This window comes from Mytilus galloprovincialis, chromosome 6 (genome assembly GCF_965363235.1).
Source record: "Mytilus galloprovincialis chromosome 6, xbMytGall1.hap1.1, whole genome shotgun sequence".
In the NCBI taxonomy this organism is placed as follows: Eukaryota; Metazoa; Mollusca; class Bivalvia; order Mytilida; family Mytilidae; genus Mytilus; species Mytilus galloprovincialis.
Genome location: NC_134843.1, coordinates 6,974,987 through 6,988,670, shown reverse-complemented (window position 1 = coordinate 6,988,670; position 13,684 = coordinate 6,974,987). Strand labels below are relative to the sequence as shown.

The following is a 13,684-nucleotide window of genomic DNA, read 5'->3' as shown; positions in this document are numbered from 1 at the left end:
TCTTATGTAGACGAAACGCGCATCTGGCGTACTAAATTATAATCCTGGTACCTTTGATAACTATTTACTGTGACTTATCATTTACTACAATATAATGAAAAACATAACCTCAAGATAAGCGCTGATCGCTAACAAAGAAAAATTAAAGTTTAATGGATTGGAAGACGAACAATAACGTATATTGATATTTTCTTTTTAACTGTTGGTATCTGAATATTCTGGACACTGCCTAAATTCAATAATTATATATAAGCCTCGAATGCACATTTCATTCATATTTTAGGCAAAGGAAACATGTGGATTGGATTAAAGGCAGAAAAATGGGTAAATGGGGACCCATTCATCAATGTATTTGGTTTACTAACGCAGTTTAACAATTATGACAGCATGTACACTAGTGATCACGAACAAGATTGTACAGTGGTGTATTTGCGAGGAACTTATGTATTTCAGGATGAAAGTTGCAACATTCGAGTTCGGAGTAATTATCTCTGTGAAATAACGATGTCATAAATATATCAAGAATACCACTTCACCGCATTACATATTCTATCGTATTTTTTCAGATATTAGTTTTAACGTTTATAACAATAGTGAATGGATGAACTATGTACCACGTATCGAGCATGTCACCGATTGAAGTTTTCATGATTGTGATGTGAAATGGTGTAAAAGTTGCATTAAGCTGTATGAAATACCGTTTTGATGTGATATTAAAAACCCAATGATTTGTACTAGTCAACATACTAATTAGTTATCAAAGGAACCAGGCAGATAATTTAACACGCCAGACACGCGTTTCGTCTCATCAGTGACGCTCGGATCAAAATAGTTATAAAGCCAAGCCAAAGTTGAAGAGCATTGAGGACCGAAATTCCAAAAAATTGTGTCAAATACGGCAAAGGTAATCTATGCCTGAGATAAGAAAATCCATAGTTTTTCGAACAATTCAAAGTTTTGTCAACAGAAAGTTTATAAAAATGACCATGTAATTGATAGTCCTGTCAACACCGCAGTGCTGAATACTGGGCAGGTGATACCATCGTGGACTAAACGTCCACCAGCAGACTGAGTGTCATCGACCCAGTGGTGTAAATAGTTATCGATGGTTTGAATGTAAACCTGGCAATAATACCACATCTCCTTAATATAACATTTAATTAAACAATATTACGTACTGATGTTTGCTTTGTTTCTCAATATGTAATTGTGCATATGTAGCAGAGTGATTTTTATGATCATTTTATATATTGTAAAAATTATCTTTTTAATTACTTAATCTTTTATAAAAGCTTAATTACATATTTTGAATATTGTATTTTAGTTTATGATATGATTTGCAAACCTTACTTTTATATATAGTAAAATCTTACCTCCTATACAATTCTAGGAATATGATTGGTTAAAAGCATCCATGTGGAGACCGAGTATGTTTCATATAAGGTTAATAGGGAGGCGGGGCTTATTTCATACACAGTTAGTAGTGGTGTTACGTCCCTTTATAATCCATATTAGTTAAGAAGGGAGGTGGGGCTTATTTGATACACAGTTAGTAGTGCTGTTACTTCCCTTTATAAAAACAAAACGGTACTGAGAAAAAATCTAAAGGTTCCAACAGACAAAGAAACTGACGATTAAGATGGAAATAAATTCAGAAAACGCATTTAAACTTTACAAGTTGTTATTGTTGGTATCTGTTTTTGTAGAATCAATGGAAGTACATAACTAGTTTCTTAATGCTATCAGTATTGAAGACTTGCTCATTTTCATAGGTCACTAGTCTTAATTTCACACGTTAAGAAAGTCGGTAAGATACATTCGTTACATAGTGTGCTAGTGACGTAATACGGTATATTTGGGGTCAGTAAATTCTATGTGGAATTTACTGACCCCATATATACCGTATTAGGTCACTAACACACTATGTAACTAATAATATTCACTCTATTTTCTATGAATATTTGCAGTAGATAGTTTCTTATGCTAAGAAACAACACCAAAGAGAGCTAAAGTTTTGATGTTTTATTATACCAGTAGATAAACAAGTCTGAAATAGTAATATACTCGCTACATTGAAGACCTGTTGGTGACCTTCTGCTGTTGTTTTTTTCTATGGTCGGGCTGTTGTCTCTTTGGCACATTCCCCATTTCCATTCTCAATTTTATATAACATATATAAATAAATAGCTATTTCATATAATATAAGTATTTACTTTTACGAAATATCACATATAATACAGACATTTATCATATACTTAGACTAAATAACATATGATTTTTACCGTATGATAATAGCATTAAATTAAAGTATTTTCCATATTTTTCGAATTGGTGTTTAGCGGGCTGATATGAAAAGTTTATCACATGCTTCGATTGTTATCACATGCCTTTCCGTAACGTTATCACATGGCATTCCGGTGATACTCGGCAAATTCCGGAAAATACACCTCAATGCTACGTTTTCAGTGAAAAACATTGCAAATTAGTGCACAAAACAATTATTTGAATAGTGGAAAGTATATTGTGTAAAATGATTACATTTAAATTAAAAAAAAATAATAATATTAGATAAATGCAGTTTTTAAGTTTTTCTGAAACATAATTTAGAAAGTTACTTTAAAAAAGTTGACTTTTCCAAACAATGTTTATTATGTATATTGTTGAATTATTTTTAGTCGATTCGTCAATATTAAAATGTGTTTTTTTTTCTCTGTTGAGGCATATGATAGAAAGATTTCATATTGAATGTATCAAATTTTGGGTCCGACGTCCGTGAACTTTTTACTCTTTCAACTTCTTTTCGGGAACCACGTAGAAGGATCAATATATGAATCTGTTATTTTTCTCTACTATTGAAGCATATGATAAAAAGATCATAACATGTCATTTTTCATATCGCATGTATTATCAGCCCTCGGTCAATATCAGCCCTCGAGCCATGCGGCTCTTGGGCTGATATTGAACCTAGGGCTGATAATACATGCGATATGAAAAATGCCATGTAATAATCTGATAATAATAATAGTACATTTAACTGTTATTCACTAAGTAGCAAGTAAAATGTATTGCAGATAGACATGTTCAATTATTACAGACAGTGGTATAAATATCGGTGTCTCGTGTACTATTACAATTAATTGACCTGAAATATTACACTGCTATGGAATGAGGTATATAAAACTGGTGTTAAACTGATCACCTTAATTGCAGTTACGATTATCCCAACATGACGGATCCCAAAACAGGTAAAATCGTCTTTTTGTAATTTCTCTGTGTACACGCGTTGTTTTTAAGAATTATTTAGCTGCTATCTTGATATGTATAGTATTGTTGTATGTGTGTGTTCTTAATATTATATATGACCTGGTTACCGAAATAAGAGCCATTGAAAATTTACGGAAGATCATCAAGAACTCCAAGAATTTTTTTTTATGATATCCGTAACTTGATTATAAGATATCCGTAACTTGGAAATGATCATAGTAACTTGTCAGTGATGATCGTAACTTTCTCTATATACTAATACATTTGTAATAGGCGACTATAAATAAATCCTGTATGAATATTTGATAGTGTGGCTTGAACTAGTGAATAGTTTACTACTTTACTTTTGGCTTTGTAGATATAGTCTTTACAGTTTACAAGTCATAATTGTTGGTAAAGGTTCATCATGATGACAAGGAGAGGCAAACATTTTCCTTGTTCACACATATTAATGGAAACTATAATGTTTAAATTACGTTCGTTTTAAAGTATGCTTTAGATCACGGTATCTTATTTCCTGTGAATCACGTTCCCTTTTAAAACAAATATACGATTTATGTATATTAAAGGGAAACTTCGCAAAAAAATCAAAAATTGATATTATGTTCATTCAGTATAAAAATGCTCAAATTCATAGTTATTAAAGTTTTATTCCGCTAGATAAGCGATCACCATCGATTTTAAATTTAGAGTATCAATTCTCTGCGTTCGGCCATTTTGTCTTCTTTCCCGATTAATAACAACGGTATGTCTATAAACCACAAAGGAACAAAACTACAGTAACCGATGTAGTCGTAATTGCGTGTCGATATCTTGTCAATCGTACGGTTGTTTTATCCGACTAACTAACTTGATACGGAAAATATTCGTATTTTTTTAAATTACCATGGTCTGTTGTTTCTAAACTGTTGATATTGGAATTAGGTAAAAAGTCAAAGCTGAAATCATAAATATCAAAGTGTTCCGTGAAAATTGTTTTCGAAAATCTAATTTGTTCATAATTCTTTAAAGCAAGGACGTATAACTAACAAGGATTCGTGTCTCGCGGTATCTCGTTATAATATCGCATATTGTGAGACTTGTATTTATATACAAGTAATAGCTTTTCTAAAAAGCATGTCGTATTTTAGCTGATTATATTGACAAGGACGTATAACTAATATACGTCCTTGATTGAGATCAGTGTTTTCGAAGTTCAAAAATCAAAGAAACAAATATGAAAAAAAAAAAAATTCAATCAAATATGTCTTACATGGCCGTTAAAATCGTATAAATTACAAAGTTTTTACATTTTTATTAAGGTAAATGTTTTCTAGAAACAATGATTAATTTGATTAAAACCTTATTTAGTTTGAGATTTTGCATTCCTAATTCTTGTGATGATTTATAACTAATTATAATAAAACAAACAATTAGTCCTGATTGTATGTTATTCATTTAATATGAGCTTGTGCTGTTTCCTTTCTACTATTTTTACAGATGTAAATTGTTTATTTAATGAGCTTGTGTGGTTTAATTTCCTTTCTACTATTTAATTAAGAAAAGCTATGACCCATTCATTCATTCATTCATATCTTTAATTCCTCATAAATGAGATTCAATGAACATACAATTAATGAATATAAGCAAACGTTACAACATAATTACACACAAATTATTAGTATAAGAGCAAACTTAAGTATAAGGTAAATACACAAAAGATGATATATAAATAATCTATAAAAGCAATATTTAAAGTATAACTGCAGTGACTCATCATGTATTGACACATCGTGTATTGACACATCGTGTATTGACACATCTAATAACACTGTCTAAGAGATCGACTATACTCTGCTACACACTGAATAACATGTGCATGACACAGTTTGAGAAATTGAACCGATTCATCTATGCTTGAAAAATTTGTCAGTGTTTTTCGACCGAGTAACATTTGAAACAGGATTTCGTCGTCATACATGTTTAATTCACAGTAAAGCTGCACTGGAAAATTGTCACTTAAAATGTCCCACCAGACGTCTCGCTGTGCATTAGTACTTGGACAATTGCAACAAGCGTGTACATAAACATCTTTAAAATTCCTTGTACATATATCACATATATTACTTGTTGTATTTGGTATTTCAGTTATTAATTTAGTGATTAAAAAAGAATTTTTAATCTCATTAAAAGAATTTGAGTGTTTCCAAAATTCTGTAATTGTCACTGACGTATGAATATTCCTGAAACGTGTGAAGCTGTCATCTGAAATAACACGGTTTAACCAATTGTTTAACTGTATACTATCGACTGCGCTATAAACAATAGACTTCCAAATTTGTTTTGTTGGAAATGTTCCATCTTCAATATAGTCAAGAAGGTAACTCATAAGTCCATACTGTTTTAAAATGTCAACGATATCAGGAATAAATCCGTAGTGTTTCCTTTGAGAGTCTATAAAGAAAGTAAACAATCTGGTGAGAAATATTCTCTTAGAAAGAGAGGAAATGTCTAAAGTGCACAGTTTTTGTAGGAAAATAAGTTTTCTTTTGTCTATATATCCTGTTATTGGATGAATACCAAGAATACTTTCGCACATATCAGATCGAGTCGACGTTTTCAAGTTGAGAATATGTTTCACTATAAAATGTTGAAACCGGTTTAAAGTAGCTTTATCATAAGATTTCATGTTATTCAACATCTCACATCCGTATAAAACACTGGGTAGTATCACAGTTTTATATAGTTTGAGTAATACACACGGGTTTGTTGCATTTGTCTTTATGCCATTCAACGCCAAGTATGCGTTTCTGCCTTTTCTGCAGGAACTTTCAGTTCTTTGATTTGATTTAAATCGATAGTTTAGTTCTATACCTAAGTGTAGATAGTTATTTGCTATCGGAATACGTTCATTACCAATAAACCATGGAAAATTGACATTGATCTCTCACGTATTCACAGAAAATTGAATGATACACGACTTATTTGCATTGAAGCGAAAACGCCATTTCTTTGAATATTGGTTACACACATTAAGCATACGTTGTAAGGATGCTGGAGATGTGGCAATACATGATATGTCATCTGCAAGAGCAGGTGCACAACAATTGATATTGAAAATACCTGTATTTGGATTAAATTTTTCCAGATCACATATTAAATCATTTATGAATACTAAATACAATAAACCTGAGAGCACACCTCCTTGTCGTACACCTTCTAATACAGGGAAAAAACTTGATTGACATTGATTGACAATAACTGCACTTTTCGTATTATAATGACAGTCATTAATTAATAACCATAGTTTACCATTTACACCAAGTTTAAACAGTTTGTACATTAAACCTATCCTCCATACCGTATCAAAAGCTTTCCTGCTATCAAGGAATGCTACAAAAATTTTACTAAATAATTCAATATTATGAAATATAGTTTCATGTAAATTAAAGGATGCAGTAAGACATCCGAGATATTTCTGAAAGCCTTGCTGCTGAGGGTTCGGAAAGACACTTCCATCAAAGACATATAACAACAATCTTGACTTAATAACATGTTCAAAGACTTTGAGAACACATGGAAGTAACGTGATTGGTCGGTAACTGTCCGGTGAAGTCTTCGGTTTATTGTTGCCTTTAAATAATGGAACAAGGAGACCTAGTTTCCATCCATTAGGGATACGACCTTTACTCACAACTAGATTGAATAACGATGTTAAGCATCGGACTAAAGTATGTCCACCATACAACAGATGTTCATGTTGAATTTTGTCATGGCCACTAGCTTTTCTACGCTTCAAAAGTTTAATTATACCATCGACTTCACTTTCTTTGATAATACCACCTGGTAAATACACGTTTTGTTCAAAACAAGATTTTAATATTTTATTGTAATCAAGTTCAATCTGTTGTTTCATGTCATTATCATACATTTCATCACTGTCCGGCTGGTAGAGTTTCGAAAAGTAGTCCATAAATGCATTAGCGATGCTCTCGGGAGTGTTGCATATTATTAGTTACATAGTGTGCTAGTGACCTAATACGGTATATATGGGGTCAGTAAATTCCATATGGGGTGAGAGCGAAGCTCGAATCCCCATATGGAATTTACTGACCCCATATATACCGTATTACGTCACTAGCACACTATGTAACGAATTTATCTTACCGACTATCTTAACGTGTGAAATTGAGACTAGTGATTCTCAAAATGAGTAAGTCTTCGATACTGTTAGCACTAAGAAAATACTTCCATTGATCCTACAAAAACAGAAGCCAACAATTACGACTTGAAAGGTTTAAATGTGTTTTATGAATTTATTTCAATCTTAATCATCAATTTCTTCGTCTGTTGGAACTTTTAAGATTTTTTCTCAGTACCGTTTTGTTTTTTATAAAGGGACATAACACCATTACTAACCGTGTATGAAATAAGCCCCGCCCCCTTCTTGCCTAATAAGGAATATAAAGGGACGTAACTCCACTACTAACCGTGTATGAGATAAGCCCCGCCTCCCTACTAACCTAATATCAAATATACACGGTTTGCACGCGGACGCTTTTAACCAATCGTATTCCTGGAAATGTATAGGAGGTAAGATAAATTATCATCTTGGATTATTTCAGGATAAATTTTGGACGAGACAGCTTTATTACGTTTAATAAGTTTCCAAAAAAGACGGATATCGCATTCAGCTGCCTTATTAATGTCATCGTTAGTTTGTTGTATATATTGTTCATACGCAGCCTGTTGTATATTTCGGAATTCATGTTTTGCTCTCTTGTATAACTTATATGAATCATAATGCATACCTCTAGGGCGACCATCAATAACCCAGGCTTTTCGTAATGTTCGTTCCTTCTCGTGGGCAATCTTAACACCAGATGTCCAATACGGTTTAGTAAAAGGATTAAAACTGCACTTGGGGACTGTTTTATCCGCTGCAGCATGTAAAATAGTCACCATATCGTTGTATAAAGTATCAATATCTGCATTATCCGAGTCCATTTTCTTTATCAGAATTTGTAACGGTTCGTGTAAAAATTGTTTATACAGTTCGATTTGATCGTCCGTTATTTTATGCCATGCTGGTAGCTTACTAAATGAATTCAATATTTTATGAGGATTATGTTGCAACATTATTTCGGCTAAAATTGGTAAATGATCGGATGTACTACTAACCGAACCCTCGCTAAGTATTTCATAAGACTTAAGCTGCCTATATATACTATCATTCATAAGAATATAATCAATCATTGATGTCTTATTAATAAATGTATAATCTGGCCCTTTATGTTTAATTTTTCCACCTGATTTGAGAAAATATACACGAATATGTCATAAAAAGAACGAATTGCAAAATATGCTATTGCCTATTTGATTTGAACTCTATTGACATGTCCGATTTTTTTATCTTGGGACAATGATCTTTCAGTAAAACTTTTTATACAGCACTGTAAACATCACTATGCAATATAGCAAATGACCCATTTGTTGTTACTCCTCACGAGATTAAAGATTTATGTCAAAAAGTACTTTCAATATTTTGATAATTGATTTTAGAAGACTTTATTGGAGAAATTATGTCACAGATGACCAAGGTGCAAAAACACAACTCAGAAAAAGAGCAACCACAACTTAGTGGCAATGACCAATCTATTCTGTTCTACATACATGTAGCTGGATATATTGTGTATAAATTCTCTTTGTAAAAGATTTTTTAGATACAGTGTGCATAAACTTGGTGTTAATTTCAAACTTTACAATCAAATCAGATAGTCAGAATTTTGTTACCAAATATAGCAAATGGCACGGTACAATATTCAAGACCGTGGTGGTCTCCAAAAGTCATGTGACACTTTGTTTCTGCTAGTACGTGAGATGGAACTGATTGTTCGCAAAACTAGCAGCACAGTATTAAGTGCAAATTCTCTCTTATATGAACCCTTGATGGAAAATATTATGAAGTTTCATGATCAAATACTATTGTAACATTATAATGGCAAATGAAGAGGGTTCAATTGTTTGAGCCGTAACAAAAGACATTATCAATTTATTTCTAAGGATACGTGGTGTTGCTGTTACCCGGCTTAAGCGTATAATAAGACCAGCATATCTACCCAAATGTCATCCTTAAGTTTGAGACAGGCATTGACAAACATTACCAAAAACAGATACGAAGTGGTTAACAATTAACTGTAGACTGTAGTGCTTTTTCATGGATTTATCTTGATTTTTGTTTAAATGTGTCTTTCCTGATCATCATATTTTGGCATTGATGTTCATGTAATTTTAAGAATCTTTTAAAGAACAACTTAGTGCTGCTAAATACTGGGTTTCGTTGAATTGTTGATTTTGTGCTCATATCTACCTGATTATTTGTATTAAAAGAAGTAAAACATTCATGTGTTATTTTTATAAAAGCTAAGTCAGCTAAGACCATGACTATCAATTGTTGAATTGAGCTATAAGGTGTTTCATTATTGGTAAACAATGCACTTTAGTTGTTGTTGTTGAGAACATTTGGTCAAATTGGATTTTGTTCTTTGTTTTAGCCACATGGTTAGGCTGGATTTTCATCTTTTCATTTTGTAAACTTTCGCAACTTTGGTCTTTGACAGTAAGGTATATACAGTACATGTATTGATTTTGCTCATTGTTGACAGCCATACAGTAACCTTCAAATTCAGTTATGTACTTTTACATTATCGCAATTACATGTCATCTCCTGTTTTTACTTGTATCATCTTTAGACTATTTTGTGAATAATATGATTAATATTGTTCATATTTATCATCCATAGTTTTGCATGTACATGTGTATTAGAAACTTGTCATAAAAGGCAGAAGTTGAAACTCAAACTAAAGCAATTTAGATTTAAATCTATTTATCTCAAACACAACATATATTACATATATACATGTATACACAAACAGTGTAACTCTTTAATTTAGACAATAGTCTCTCAATACTTGTTATGTTGTCATACACACTTGGCAATCCTAACCAGATGTCATGTTCTCTACTTAGTTCGATGCCGTGAACATATAAATAAGATATTACACATTCTTTTTTGCATTCAAGTTTAATATGTTGATTAACATCAATTTCTTCATCTAAACAAAGTTCTGCCACTGTCTGGTTATCAGACAAATATGAATGATCCAAAGAGACTGAATCCACACTGGTGCATGTAAGCTCTTCTGTTTCAGATGACAAAAGATCTTCATCATGTGCGATGTCTGGCGTAAGTGCATGTATTTCAGTTTGCCCTTTGTCTAATTTTGGTTTGCCAGTTCCACGTCTTTTCCTGTGATATGGCACATTCTACCTTTACTTCCTCTTAGGCATTCTATAAAGTAATGAGGACAGAAATTAATAAACAGAAGAAAAAAAACAAAAACTAGGAAACATATAATATGAAATTTGTTAAAAAAACCCAAAATGGAGCTCTAGTCAATAGATAAACAATTCACCAAGTATAATCTAAATATTGATTAAACTGTTTTTGAGCTAGTGTCCGACATGTTGACAACAGACAACGTTATACCAAAAATTAATATGGGGTATAAAAAAACTATTTTTATTATTTAAATTGTAATTTTTGCAAGTTGTACATTGTGACCTGGCGTTAAGATTTATTGATTATTTCACTAAAATCATTCGATTAAAACATACAAACACCAACAATGACCAAAACATGTATATGTCAACCTGGAATAATATATATTTCATACCAAGTCATATTTTATAACAAATTCAGTGTGTCAAAGTGTGTTAACTTTAATAAGTAAACCAAATGCTTGTTTCAAATTGATTTTAGCAAGTGCTGTGGGGAAAAAATGTACATTGATACTTGGGAATTGATGTACTAATATTGTGATCACCTGTTTCTGAAGTGTGTGAGTATTGCATATGAATGTTGAGTCTGTAGATGTTGTTTTAAACATTGATAATTCCAGTTCAGGACTGCATCACTTTATAACACTGGATGTTGACCTTGACAATACAGAGAAGCTGCATGCTAAAACCTTTTATGCAACCCCGACCGCACTAATTATTGTTTCATAACACGATTATTCTTTTTTTTTTTTTTTATCATTTTTGATATTGCATGAGCATGATGAGGGACCCCTGATAACTCAGACAGAAGTACAAGACAAATAAAAAAATATAGATATAGAAAGATGTGGTGTGAAATCCAATTAACAATTTATAAAGGTAAACCATAATAGGTCAGTGTACAGCCTTCAACATGGAGCCTTGGCTCACACTGAACAACAAGCTATAAAGGGCCCCAAATTTACCAGTGTAAAACCATTTAAATGGGAAAAATAATGGTCTATCTATGTTTTTATGCCAGATAGGAGGCTTAATTTTGCCCAGTAAGCTCAAAAGCATGTAAGGAACAAGAGACCATTAAAGTACATTTTGTTTACTATTCCTATATTTTGGAGCTGCTAATTAACTGCATTGCCCCGGTTCAGATATTTTGAGAACGAAAAAATGAAATTAATATTAGCAAAGAAAGGCTCAATATCTATTTCATTTTCCAAAATAGGAAGCTCATTTTTTCTCTGCAAGTCTAAATATATCTAATGTAAGGAACAAAATAACTTTAATGCATTTTTATGCAATGTGCATTGACCTTATACCTACAAACTAGCAGCTCTGCTCTGATAGGTAGATATTATGAAACAAAACAGAGCTGTTAAACAATTGTTCATTTTGTAGCTCAATATCTAATCAAAATACTCAACATAAGAAGCTGAAATTTGCTATGCAAGTGTAAAAAGGTTTAAAAAATAGGAAAAAATAATGCAATATGTGATTGTGTAGCCTATATTCAACAGTATAGCTGCAAAATAGCATCCCTGCTCTGGTTGGTAAATAATTGACAAAAAAGATGGAGGGGGTGAAATAACTTCAATATTTGACTAACCACTTAACAAATAGAGTTGAAACTTGCTATGCAAACGTAAATATAAAACAGGCAAGGAACTCATTCAACCTAGATCGTCTATTAACACCAAAAATGCAATTTTAGCTGAAAAAAATACAAGGCCATTCTCCATGGAAGTCGCCATTTTGTTTACTGAAAAGGGCTGGTTTATATGTTATATTACACGTGAAATACACAACAAAAGACGCTCTAATTTCATCTGCAAACGTAAATATTATCTAAAACTTGAAATTAAATAATTTTGTACAAGTAAATGCAATAAAAATGAATAATTTCAATGCAACATGACGGGTCATACCACCTCGGTCTCAGCATCATGGGCAGCATCTGGCATCCTTACTTATAATCCCTTATTATGATGTTTATAAGCGTCTTATGATGTTTTTGTAGTGAAATATCATTTAATACCACAAAATTACATCTACTTAATATGTTTTTGTTTATTCATATAATGTTTTTATACTTACAAATTGATGAAGAAATCTCGAAGCGGCGGTTCCCGCTGAAGCTTTATGCAGATCTCGTGTTTTCTCGCGATTCGCGACACTTCTCGGATTTTATCAAGACGGTATCGGGAGTTTCCTATCCTTCTAATATACGTCCTTGTTTAAAGTAATAAACTTTTTTCAAATAAATTCTGATCTTCCCTCATCTGATCACCAGCATGGCTAAAGGTATTACTTCCAAAGGTATTGTGAGGGGTGTGAGGTGACACGTCCAGGTATTCAAGCGATTTCCTGTCGGCTTGCAAGTTCGTGCATCGTTTCACCTCTGCAGGTATTGATCAGTGTACACGGCGGATAACTTATAACTTTCCATTTTGAACTATCAGATGTATAATATACAACTCTGTCTTACTTGTCATTACTAAACTCATACGCTTGTTTATAAATAACATTTCTGGTGTAAAGAATATTATTCATAAAAATATAAACAATACCCAAAAAATAAGATTTGATTAAACTAAAATCTATTTAAATATTTTTTCCAAGGGTGAATTTGGGAAAATGTTATATAAACTCATTGTCAATAGTGAAGGACAGATTGGAACATACCAGAAATATTGATTTAAAAAAATGAACGCACTTGTCGACGATTCGTTTATACGACTGGGTAGAAAGTTACGGAACTATAGCGCAATTTAAAATATATACATGTATACATTGAACATTAGAAAAAAACATATATTTTGAATAAATTGGGGTAAAAGTATTGTAAATAGACTAATCCACGTATGCTAACAATATGTAATCATCGAATGTCGATAGACTATTGTATACCAGAAGAAGAAGAAGAAGAAGAAGAAGAAGAAGAAGAAGAGAACCAATTTGATTTAAATATAGGTCGATGTATAATTTGCTTTGGTTCATCGAAGTTGGAGACATAGTAAAATCACAGATTTATATTTCAATAAGATTGTTCTCGAACAAAGGAAGGAATTCGTCATCACAATTGTTATATTTGCCACTGGACGAACAC

The 13,684-nt window shown here is 32.2% G+C and overlaps 1 long non-coding RNA gene across 1 annotated transcript; it reads right to left on the bottom strand.

Moving 5' to 3' along the window:
- Nucleotides 1–10,112: 10,112 nt before the first annotated feature.
- On the bottom strand, nucleotides 10,113–12,817 carry LOC143078814 (uncharacterized). Its single transcript, XR_012979278.1, has 2 exons — nucleotides 12,673–12,817; nucleotides 10,113–10,594 (listed from the first exon to the last, which is right to left on the bottom strand). It is a non-coding gene; the product is annotated as an uncharacterized LOC143078814 (long non-coding RNA).
- Nucleotides 12,818–13,684: the final 867 nt, after the last annotated feature.